The sequence below is a fragment of the Haliotis rufescens genome, unplaced genomic scaffold, assembly GCF_023055435.1.
Source record: "Haliotis rufescens isolate VD_foot unplaced genomic scaffold, xgHalRufe1.0.p SCAF_14, whole genome shotgun sequence".
NCBI lineage: Eukaryota > Metazoa > Mollusca > Gastropoda > Lepetellida > Haliotidae > Haliotis > Haliotis rufescens.
The window spans coordinates 27,303,141-27,316,257 of NW_025963824.1; positions in this window are offsets into that span (position 1 = coordinate 27,303,141).

The following is a 13,117-nucleotide window of genomic DNA, read 5'->3' on the forward strand; positions in this document are numbered from 1 at the left end:
TAGCTCAGATCCAAAAGCAGTATTGAAAGGCGTGCAACAGGGCTCGGTCTTGTGGCCCTTATTGTTTATTATCTATATCAATGACATGGTTGGGGGAATAAATAGTAATATACGACTTTTAGCTGATGACACATCTATGTATGTGATCGTAGAAGAATGTGATGTAGCAGCTAGCAATCTCAATAATGACTTGGACAGAATTTCAGAATGTGCAGCTAGATGGCAAGTTAATATTGGTCCTGAAAAAACTTAATCTAGTCAATTTACCCGTAAAATAAACCCAACTTATGCATGGATGGTCCAGAAATATAGATCACAGTTATAAGCAATTAGGTATACAAAGTAATTGTACATGGAAAAACGCACATTGAGGATATTGCAAGGAAATGTTGCCTATGGTTAATTGTTTAAGAAGTTATGAATATCGTCTATCCGGAAATACCTCGGTAACTATGCACAAATCATATATTGTACCAGTGTTTTGTTATTGTTGTCATATTTCTGATAACTCTACTAATCAACAGCCTAATTTATTGGAAAAAGTAATCATATATGCTCTATGACATTTTTGTGGCGCTGTCTAGTCATCAGAAAATTTACAACAAAACAAACTGTAAGTCATTTAAAGACAGAAGATACAGTTAAAAATTGGTCACGTTTTACAAAATGAAAAAGAGATTCTCACCCGAGTGTCTTTTGATATCAAATATATCAACACGAGTTGATAAAAGTGGGAAAACTCCGAGGCTTGCCGAGGATGTTTTCCACTTTCATCAACGAGTGTTGATATATTTGATATCAAAGGACACGAGGGTGAGATTTTAATTATCACCCAACATCATTCTTCCAACTTTTTCAGTTTGTAGAAAGTAATAAGCAGTGTCTGAAGTGTAAAAAGTACTGCTAACAGCTTCAGTAGCAGAGCCATTAGTGATGTCATTTGATTGTGACGTCATGGTAATCAATGAAGTCACAATGGTCTGCAAAGCACTGTGATGCAATTTATCTACAGAGTAGCAATTGCTGCACGGAAAGGGAAATAATACCGTTACAAAATTGAAGAAATTGCTGCACGGAAGGGGAAATACAGGGACACACTGGGAATTTAATTATGGAAACGGGTTATGTAACGTTCTTACCCTTGTAGACATTTCCAAAAATATCAATTCGTCAGCATCCTTAATTCGATTTCTGTCATGAGCTACTTGACACCACAACGCTGCTGATGAGTAGACACAAAACGGACGTCCTGTAACTTGGCGACAAAACTGCCGACACATCTGGACACCAAAAGGTTGAATGACGTAGCCACGCAATCCCCTCATGGCGATGATAATTGCCACACGTAACCAGGAACACATGTTTCAAGCACCCAAACAAGCTTAAAAGAGATGAGATCCATTAACAGTGTTATCTGAGAATTGCTGCACGGAAGGGGAAATAATACTGTTACAAAAATTGAAGAAATTGCTGCACGGAAGGGGAAATAATACTGTTACAAAAATGAAGAAATTGCTGCACGGAAGGGGAAATAATACCGTTACAAAAATGAAGAAATTGCTGCACGGAAGGGGAAATAATACCGTTACAAAATTGAAGAAATTGCTGCACGGAAGGGGAAATAATACCGTTACAAAAAGGAAGAAATTGCTGCACGGAAGGGGAAATAATACCGTTACAAAAATGAAGAAATTGCTGCACGGAAGGGGAAATAATACCGTTACAAAACTGAAGAAATTGCTGCACGGAAGGGGAAATAATACCGTTAAGAAATTGAAGAAATTGCTGCACGGAAGGGGAAATAAAACCGTTACAAAATTGAAGAAATTGCTGCACGGAAGGGAAAATAATGGGACACACTGGGAATTTTATTATCGAAACGGGCTGTATCTCCGCTTTGTCTAGAGCTAGCTTCACCAGTGTATCTTCTTCTCATTTCATGGATATTTAAGTGAGACCCGATCCAACACAGCTCCACCTGTTGCCTTTTGTTCGATAGTTTTACATGTTCGTATAGAATATTATAAACTATGTTTGGCCTGGAGTTGGTGTTTCTGCCGCTGATGCGAATCTGATGAGGATAACTGCCTTTGTTTCCGGTAGTTCCAGTATGATTTTGAGTTGAATTCATCCAAGTCAGCAGTGAATACTGACCATCAGAGTGAGTAAGGTTTTACGCCGCTTTTGGCAATATTCCAGCAATATCACGGCGGGGGACACCAGAAATGGGCTTCACACATTTTACCAATGTCGCGAATCGAACCCGGGTCTTCGGCGTGACGAGCGAACGCTTTAGTCACTGGACTAATCGACCGCCCCCTGACCATCAGACACACAAGTGTATATGCAATAATTTTGAACCTCACCTCACCTCAATGAATCAGAAGGTATCCATAAAGTTATACGTATTCTCGAATTTAACTCTGTTTGGAATAATATGATAATTGACAATTTGAAGAAAGTTTAATATGATAAAGTAATATTTTCATTATACGTATTCACACCGTCTATATAAATATGTGGATTCATTAAACAGGTAGCTAACTAAAATTATATTTTACCTTTCGTAGAGGTTAATACAGGCAAAGACAACTGCACTCTTTCACTGTTCGCTCTATACTTCATGTCACTGTGTCATTTATCTCCAGTGTCTATTCCCATGTACATTCTTCTAAATGATATAGAGTCAGGCTAAGTATTTATCATAAATTTATTATAAATGGCAAGCCAGAAGCCACGACACAGCTGATACACCTGATCTATCCGTGATACGTGATGTGCTTGCAATACATTGGTATAAGGGTAACGCTATTTTCAGGGCATTATCATTTGCAGAAACCCGAGGTCTTTTTCCATTAACGGCCCGACGAAGGAGGGCAGATGAAAAGACCGAGGGCTTCTGCAAATGATAATGCCCTGGAAAAATAGCGTTACCGTTATTATAGCTAAAATGGATAGAATTTGAAATCAAATAAAATAAACAATATCGGTTTTGAAACATTTAGTGCAATCAACACGAATTTCACTGACCCACTTTTACAAATATGGAAACGTCATAGAACAAACCAGATGACGTCACTATTGAACGTGACGTCACCTTCCCTATCCCTGTGACGTCATCTAACAACGGGCGCGATAATGGCCCGTCGTCAAGCAATTTCAGGGCATTATCAAGTTACAGTGGCCCGCTCATTTCTGATAACATGCGGGCAGTTTAATGATAATTATATCCATTTTAGCTATAATGTACATTAACCCAATCGTTGGTCCACTTGCACAGAGTGAGTGAGTGAGTGAGTGAGTGAGTGAGTGAGTGAGTTGGATTGAACGCCTTTTAACAGTATTCCAGTTATATCACAGCGTGTCGGCTTAATGTTGGAGGAAGGCCCGAAGTGATGCAGGTCTAAGACGTTTACCACTTCGGTGAAACCCACGAGCACGGGTATGGTGCTGACAAAGCTAGAAAATAATCGGGGCGAACCGGGATTCAAACCAACAATCATAGGTTTCTGGCGTGGCCAAGGGACGCAACTCTGCACAGCGAATGGCGGCGCCTTACAGACTGTTCCCCCCGCTGCACCCCATAGATCACTGAAGGCCTTGAACATAACTGAACAAATGAAGTTTCAAGATAGGGTGTGATTCGAATAAATATTATTTATTATGTTCAAACATTGGCATTTCATTGTGTTAAACTGTGTGATCACATCGAAACTTCGAAGCACGAAGAATGCATCACAGACTTCAGTAAAGAAATTATGCTCAGCAATAGTTGTCTGCATGACAATCGATAGTCTAAAATATTTCTTTTAGCAGAATCTACGCTGAATGAAGTGAGAACAAAATACCTTTGTGATATTGTGGAATGGATACAACGGAAGGCGTCTGCACGCTTAAGCAATCTTCTAGACAAAATACGAGTGAACAAAATTAACCCCATTCCGATTATATCATAAGCAGCTTTATTTCCGTTTCTAGGCCACCGGCCCATTAAAGCGCATAATGTACAATACAGTGTTTCCACGTTTCTACCTTCACACTGATACACCCTGGACCTACATCTGTACCTTCATACTGATACAACCTGGACCTACATCTGTACCTTCATACTGATACACTTACACCTCACCATGGATCTACACCTGACCTTCACTCTGATATATACACACGTCACCATGGATATACATCTGTACCTTCACACTGATACACACACACTACCATGGATCTGCATCTTAACCTTCACATTGATACACACACCCCTCACCATCGATCTACATCTGTACCTTCACACGGATACACACACACCAACCTGTGTCTACATCTGTTCCTTCACACTGATAAACACACACCACCCTGGACCTACATCTGTCCTTCACACTGAGACACACACACCACCCTGGACCTACATCTGTCATTCACACTGAGACACACACACCACCCTGGATAGAGATCTGTTCCTTCACACTGATACACACACACCAACCTGGATAGAGATCTGTTCCTTCACACTGATACACACACCACCCTGGACCTACATCTGTCCTTCACACTGATACACACACACCACCCTGGATAGAGATCTGTTCCTTCACACTGATACACACACACCACCCTGGATAGAGATCTGTTCCTTCACACTGATACACACACACCAACCTGGATAGAGATCTGTTCCTTCACACTGATACACACACCACCCTGGACCTACATCTGTCCTTCACACTGATACACACACACCACCCTGGATAGAGATCTGTTCCTTCACACTGATACACACACACCACCCTGGATAGAGATCTGTTCCTTCACACTGATACACACACACCACCCTGGATAGAGATCTGTCCCTTCACACTGATACACACACACCACCCTGGACCTACATCTGTCCTTCACACTGATACACACACACCACCCTGGATAGAGATCTGTTCCTTCACACTGATACACACACACCACCCTGAATAAAGATCTGTTCCTTCACACACACACACACACACACACACACACACACACACACACACACACACACACACACACACACACACACACACACACACACACACACACACACACTACCCTAAATCTACATCTGTACCATCACACTGAGACACACACACCACCCTGGATCTACATCTGTACCTTCACACTGATACACACACACCACCCTGGATCTACACCTGTACCGTCACACTTATATATACACACACACACACCATCCTAGATCTACATTTGTATCTTCACACTGATACACCCTGGATCTACATCTGTTGTCCTGCGTAAAATGAACTAACTGAATATAGCTGAACTGTGAGATAGTTTTCATTCACTGAAGCATATACACTGCCCCATTCCACCACTTGAAGTAGTTCAAGTACTAAACAGTCAAGGCAAATATATTTTCTTAGGCCCTAATAAACGCAATAGATATATAAAGATGTCATTAACTACCCTAGCCTAAGTAGTGTTACTGTCCATTAGTGGAAAAGGCAAGGATAAGGCAAACATAATGGCGCTCTGTCAAGGTGAAGGTGAAATGGGGTTTAACGTCGCGTCCAAGATTATTGCACTTATATAGCGACGCGGCGCTCTGTCAAATACATACGTGAGTGTGTATATACTTGTATAATGGGCCGGTGGCCTCATTACAGAGTATACAACATCAACAGTAGAAACACTCAGCCGCTTTGCCTTTATTATCCTCATCCATCTTCATCATTGATCACGGTATGTCTAGTATTTCCACTGTCCTGTTATTCTCTACGTACAAATTGAAACGTGCTCGTTAGAAATTCACATGGTAAAACTGGGATTTCATCCCTTGTACGCCCTGTCTTGTGATTATAACAGATCTTCTTACAAATACTTAGGTCATGTTTCCTGCTAAGAACTTTCTCGACGTTTCTGGGTGCGGGTAACATCATTCCCATGAAAGGTCTCTCAACCAATGGGAAAATATCATGACGTTCGTAAGTGGTGTTTCCGTTACCCAGTTTAATAAAATGAGTCAAGTTGAGAGAGTAAAAGAATATATCCAGGAAAGGCCACCTCCATGGAGCACTAGATGTCGGAATTGACGATTTATTGTAAAATTTCCAAACGGTCTCCCTTGTATGAAGGGTGTACGTAGTGTTAAGCAGTAAAGTCTTCAATATTTGTTTGTCGCCTTTTTTAACAACAAGATCTATATCGTCATCCCAGGGCACCATGTCGTGATGGAAATATGAACCACGCAGCGTATATCCATACATCAGATACGACACCTTGGATGTGACTGCCTCGCTAAACACTTTCATCAAAGACCGAAGTTGTTCCTTTTCACTCGGCTTTATAGTATCTGAAAACAATGTCATGGCTTGTGTGCGGTCATGGATTTCCTTACAGCGTTTCTTCTTGGGAACAAGCTGCCTTTTTTTCGAATTTTCTTTGATCAGAATCATGTTCGGGTTCTTGACTAGTTCGTTGTCATGAATCAACTTATTGGTCTCGTTCTTAGGCACGACGCTCATTGTCATAGTTGGTTTTCCGGTCGTGGTGGTAGATGTTTTAGATACAATTTTGTTTCTCGCGAATTCCAGTTTTATTGACCCTACTGCGGCGGTGTGCTTGTTGTAGCTCCTAACACGTGTCGCAATGTAGACAAAGATAGCCATGACACATATGCAGGAAAGGGTCCTCCTGTATCGTGCTTTCAATGTCCCCCAACAGATTGCCATGTTGAAGCACTGACTGAAATTAAATAAATTAATAAAGGTTGGTTTTTTTTGTTTTTTACGCCGCACTGAGCAATACCCCAGCTATAAACTATATATATTTGCTTAAAAGCGACAACACACTTTCCACAAGACACCACTTCTAAAACCAGGGTTGACGAATCAGTATCAAATACACATGCGAAGGCACATGTCACAACAAACACTTACAAAGGCAAGTCAATTGTTCCTGAAAAAAATACGGAAACATATGGCGCAAGTCTAAATAGGCAATTGCATTGGTCATCATATTTAACTCAAGGAATAAATAAAGCTCCCTGTTAAAAATATATCTCCTGAGGTTACTACGGTACTAGCTCTACATGGAAAACACAGTATATGACTCTCTTCATTGACCACATCTATTAATATTAGTAAAACATTGATAGTTCCGAACCCTATTAATGAGAGAATGTTATTATTTCTCATTCAATAGATCACGAAGGAAAGTTGTGTAAAACACAGAGAGAGAGAGAGAGAGAGAGAGAGAGAGAGAGAGAGAGGGAGTGAGAGTGAGAGAGAGAGAGGGAGTGAGAGAGAGAGGGAGTGAGAGAGAGAGAGGGAGTGAGAGAGAGGGAGTGAGAGAGAGAGAGGGAGTGAGAGAGAGAGGGAGTGAGAGGGAGTGAGAGAGAGGGGGAGTGAGAGAGAGAGGGAGTGAGAGGGAGTGAGAGAGAGAGAGAGAGGGAGTGAGAGAGAGAGAGAAAATAGTTTGTTTATGTCTCACGCCTTTCATAGGCTGTGTATATACAAAAATGATTTAGATGTAACGCCGAGCTATAAGGCTTATGAGACACAATAAAACAATACATATATCTGTGTATAAAACATAAGAAGGATACTGTTCGCAGGTTGTTCAAAACAGTATTATACATGGTAATATTCATAGTTAACATTAATGTTCATGAATTAAATGATTGTTTACGTAAAGAACTTTATAAAGAGTGCTTGATAATAGGATTTGTACATTTTCTGACTTTAAAATAAGTATAAATTTGTTCAAATCAGTCAGATTTGTAAAGGTAGGATTTAATAACATGCAACTATTAAAAATGGACATGTTATTAAGAAATGTAATCCATCTTAAATAATTCTCTAATTAAGTTGTTTAAAACATTGTAGGCGAATTCTGCCAAGAAGATGGGTTGGTGGTTTGTTAAAACGTCCAGTTTCTATGGCAAGAGGTAAATATCTGCATCTGAACAAAGATAAAATTCGACGGTGGTCCCTAAATTGTACATTTAAAACATACGATTCAACAACATTTTGCGTCTTAAATTTCCTGTAAATTCTTAGCTTCTTGCCATTTACAATAAAACATATAATGTGTCGTTGCAATGGTCTGAAATAGTATAATTAAATTTTACAAGTATATCTTTGCTTCACACGTGACTTACTAACTCCGCTTGTCACACATTGTAGTTTTGTCAAGTATTTGGTGGTACATTTGCTGGACTGGTAGATGGATGGATGGATGGATAGATGGATAAATAGATAGATAAAGCACTATGACATGGTATGCCCATCCCGCGTCCAACCTGAATCCATTGCTCATTGATGTGGATGTCAAGACCATGCCCTATCACGCCGGGCTCAGTTAGAAACAATAACTGCAGTTAGATCCGCTATCTGTCGTAGATCTCCTACGATGCACAAGTGACTCTAACTCTATTTCTGAGAGAGGGTCATCTACTCAAACGTGTATAAACAGAGCTATCAATTTCTAAAATTCAAGACCCAAACCATATCAGTACGAAAATAGAAACGTAATTATTACAAAAACAGAAATGTCATTAATACTAAAATTATCAACAGACCTGAGGGGTAGACCAGGCGAAATTGCTCAGGCAGAAAGCGATCTCTTAAACACTAAAAGCAACAACGACGACGAAGTAAGGTCTGATGTCCGTCTGATGAAACGTATGTTAGTATGTGTTGACGCCCCAAATCGTCAATCCCATCAATCATGTGACACGTGGTAGCTTCCACAACGCGTGAGTTGATAAAATGAAGTAAAAGTACATATTCCTTTCAAATAAACACAAGCAAACTTTATAAACAGAAACAACTTCCTTTGCACAACTGGAATCCAAAATGTCTGCTTCGTGAGCAGAACCCGTACCTGGTATCAATACTCTATGTTAATGCCTTCTACGTGAACATGCAGTTCACACATGGTGAGTGAATGAGTGAGTTGGGTCTAACGCCACTTTTAACAGTATTCCAGTTATATCGCGGCGCGTCAGCTTAATGTGGGAGGAAAGCCCGAAGTGATGCAGGTCTCGGGCGTTTACAAATTCGGTGAAACCCACGAGCACGGGTATGGTCCTGACAAACCTAGAAACATAATCTGGGTGAACCGGGATTCGAACCCACAATTATAGGTTTTTTGCGTGCCCAAGGGACGCAACTCTGCACAGTGAATGGCGGCGCCACAGACGAATGGGCCACCCGTGTCCCCGCTTGAATAAGAAGATATGTCCAGCATTGGAAGGTCACGCGTGATGAAGCACTTCATTACCTACGTGGTGAAGATACAGGTGGTAAGATACTAAATCCGTACGTCACACGTGTGTCGTGCAAGGTTGACCTCGTTTTACTCGTTTTGATTGGATAACCGTGACCTCTGTCACACCGGGACTACTTTTTTCATTCATAAAAAATCGCGAGACGTCATTCATTTTGCAACTACAAGGCAGAACTGAAGAAATTAATGAGAACGAGAGATATTTACACTTTATTAAACCAAACAAAATAGTCACACGCATCAAATTCTGTTTGCATTATATAAAAGTTATGCATAGAGCTGCTACAGACATTATGTAATCGAGCTATATCCATTTACAACGCACGAATACCGATCAATAGAGCGAGGGTCCCCATGAGGATGACGCACCCGACCAAGTTCGCAACTTTCAATTTGATTTAACGTAAAAGGATAAGCGTGGTGAAATGAAACTATCTGGACAGATATTTAGACTTACTAGGGAGGATCCGGTTGAGCCATAAGTGTCCCCTTCGAAGCGTATTTTGTGGCGCTGTTACGGGAGGCGTTGTTCATGAATGAACGTACACGACTGCACTACCAGATCACTAAAAGTGAACAGTTCTGATACAAATCATTCGAAAACTCCGTGGAAGTGTGCCTGACTTCTGATTTTGTGGCCCCAGACGTCCCAAATGTGAACAATAACATTTCCTATCTCTAGCGTAAAACGCTGTGAGTAGGCCTAGATCATGGTTGCCGTCTTTTCTTATACCGGTGGTGACCTTGCCCTTCGATCGTTCGAAGCTGTCACTGACATGCAAGCAGACTTGAGTTTGTTGATTTTCACGTCTTCAGTATAGGGTGGTACAGTTAACATGAATGTCTTTTGCGAACACTCTGATTTTCCTCTTCCAAAATGGTACGAACATGATATAAATTCAGCTGATAGATTAGGGAAACCGAACCATTTTGATTGCACAGACGGGACACCGGCAGTACGAGTGACCGACTGTTGGTCCGATATTCAAAGGTGAAGGTGACTTTTCAATGTTTTTATAGGTGTCCTTCGTACTAACAACATGGCGCTTGAATTACCATAAGTTGAAGAAATTCTTCCAAAAGGATCTTGAGCGTCGGTACTGTTATGTTTGCAAACACAACTGCAGGCGCATGTAGTTAATGCGAATGCATAGAAATGTCAGCAATGCCCATATTTGGGCAGATATCAATATTCATGCGCAACCATATTTTGCAACCGGTTTCAGTTTGGTCTGTCAACGAACGAAAGTTGGTATATATTTACACTTAAATATATATATTTAACGTGGGTAATAAATAAAATACCACCCTCATTCTCGTCAGATACCATTTTTTACAAAACTCGGGAACTTTCTATGGTACCTTACGAGAATGAGTGTAGTATTCTCTATATACTACGCCTATAGCTGAAGTCGCTCAATTCGCAATAGTTTATTCTAACAAAATATAGACCGGTTAACTTTAGGGAAAGGAGATATATTTCCCCTAAACAGTTTCATCCCATTTTAAAAAGTCAACATTTTTCAGAGAAACCAACATGGCGCTCCCCATCAGTCACAATCAAACAAGGGGGCGGTCGGGTAGCCTAGTGGTTAAAGCGTTCGCTCGTCACGCCGAAGACCCGGCTTCGATTCCCGACATGGGTACAATGTGTGAAGCCCATTTCTGGTGTCCCCCGCCGTGATATTGCTGGAATATTGCTAAAAGCGGCGTAAAACCATACTCACTCACTCACTCACTCACAATCAAACAAACCCTCGGTGTCGTCTGCTAAACCAGCTGGAGCCATTTGGTAACAGGCTGCTTAGAAATACATGAAAACAGTCATCTTGTTTCATTATTCTGTATTGTATATTGACAGTTTGTGTTCACTTGTTGCAGGATGTCTCCAGCTGGGGGAGCAGACGACATACTTTCCAACAATGGGGAACAGGGTACAAAAATTGCTAAAATATGAGCAGGATGGTTATCTTCGCACTCTGGCTGGGCTAGCAGATAACTCACCAGTCTAAGATGTATTGACAAAACAAAATTAATATTTAACCTTATCTAACGTTAATTCAACAATTTATCATATAAATACATATCAACGAAGTCATTAGAAACGTAAGTCCAATGATCAATTGCTTAAAGAGTTTTAAATTCAGACTAACAAGAAATACACTTGAGATCAGAGCATTGGGATATTCTGTTAATAATCTCTCATAATTCTATTGAATGGTTCTGTACATTCTATACGCTTGAAATAAGAGAGCAGTGGGATATTCTGTTAATAATCATCTCTCATAATTCTATTGAATGGTTCTGTACATTCTATACGCTTGAGTTTAGAGAGCATTAGGATATTCTGTTAATAATCTCTCATAATTCTATTCAATGGTTCTGTACATTCTATACGCTTGAGATTAGAGAGCAGTGGGATAATTTGTTAATAATCATCTCTCATAATTCTATTGAATGGTTTTGTACATTCTATACGCTTGAAATAAGAGAGCATTAGGATATTCTGTTAATAATCTCTCATAATTCTATTGAATGGTTCTGTACATTCTATACGCTTGAAATAAGAGAGCATTAGGATATTCTGTTAATAATCTCTCATAATTCTATTGAATGGTTCTGTACATTCTATACGCTTGAAATAAGAGAGCATTAGGATATTCTGTTAATAATCTCTCATAATTCTATTGAGTGGTTCTGTACATACTATACGCTTGAGATTCGAGACCTTTAGGATATTCTGTTAATAATCTCTAATAATGTTATTGAATGGTTCTGTACATTCTATACGCTTGAGATTCGAGACCTTTAGGATATTCTGTCAATAATCTCTAATAATTCTATTGAATGGTTCTGTACATTCTATACGCTTGAGATTAGAGAGCAGTGGGATATTCTGTTAATAATCATCTCTCATAATTCTATTGAATGGTTTTGTACATTCTATACGCTGGAGATTAGAGGGCATTAGTATATTCTGTTAATAATCTCTAATAATTCTATTGAATGGTTCTGTACATTCTATACGCTTGAGATTAGAGAGCATTATGATATTCTTTTAATAATATCTCATACTTCTATTGAATGGTTCTGTACATTCTATACGCTTGAGATTAGAGAGCATTAGGATATTTTGTTAATAATCATCTCTCATAATTCTATCGAATGGTTCTGTACATTCTATACGCTTGAGATTAGAGAGTATTGGGATATTCGGTTAATAATCTCTCATAATTCTATTGAATGGTTCTGTACATTCTATACGCTTGAGATTAGAGAGCATTAGGATATTCTGTTAATAATCTCTCATAATTCTATTGAATCGTTCTGTATATTCTATACGCTTGAGATTAGAGAGCATTAGGATATTCTGTTAATAATCTCTAATAATTCTATTACATGGTTCTGTACATTCTATCAATGTTTATTTGTACAAAGCTGGTTTATGTATGTACAGAAGTGATTGTTCATGGCGAAATACATTTCAACGAAATCATTAGAAACGTTAGTCCAATGATCAACTGCTTAAGGAGTTTTAAATTCAGACTAACAAGAAATACGCTTGAGATTATGTACACATCTTTTTATCCAACTTAACTTCGACTACTGCTGTCATATTTGAAGCAATTGTACAAACGAACATTGTTACTCTGGAATTTACATTTGGACGCATTCAGAACTATTTGTGTGGAAATTCGTGGTACTAGTCATGCTAAAACTTATAGTGAAACAAATTTTCTTAAAAAGAATGAAGACACCGCTTCAAATTGATTACATTTTACAAATATTAAACGGTATTTCACTTGATCTCAACGATCACAATCCAAGTCAAGTCTCTGAT